General features: G+C 41.2%; 1 protein-coding gene across 1 annotated transcript in view; it reads right to left on the bottom strand.

Annotated features, from left to right (window-relative positions):
* The window catches only part of LOC119585739 (protein FAM184A-like), a 24,594-nt gene that overhangs the window by 15,597 nt on the left and 8,771 nt on the right, over window positions 1–226 (bottom strand). The gene's annotated exons all lie outside the window — the stretch shown is intronic.

Below are 226 nucleotides of genomic sequence, written 5' to 3'. Positions count from 1 at the left end.
GTGGAAAACAAGAAGAGAAGAAACACAAAGATATCGTCGTGAAGCCAAACGCAAAAATTGCTATTAGGCAAAATATCGATGGCCGCCTCACTCCTTGTTGCACAGATTTCCTTGTTGCACAGATTTCCTTGTTGCACAGATTTCCTTGTTGCACAGATTTCCTTGTTGCACAGACTTCCATACCATTTCAAATCTGTGCATTTCACTGGCTTCGTAGTTTTCCATA

The sequence above is a fragment of the Penaeus monodon genome, chromosome 20 (genome assembly GCF_015228065.2).
Source record: "Penaeus monodon isolate SGIC_2016 chromosome 20, NSTDA_Pmon_1, whole genome shotgun sequence".
Lineage (NCBI taxonomy): Eukaryota > Metazoa > Arthropoda > Malacostraca > Decapoda > Penaeidae > Penaeus > Penaeus monodon.
The sequence above is the reverse complement of the archived record's forward strand: the minus strand, read 5'-3'. Positions and strand labels throughout refer to the sequence as shown.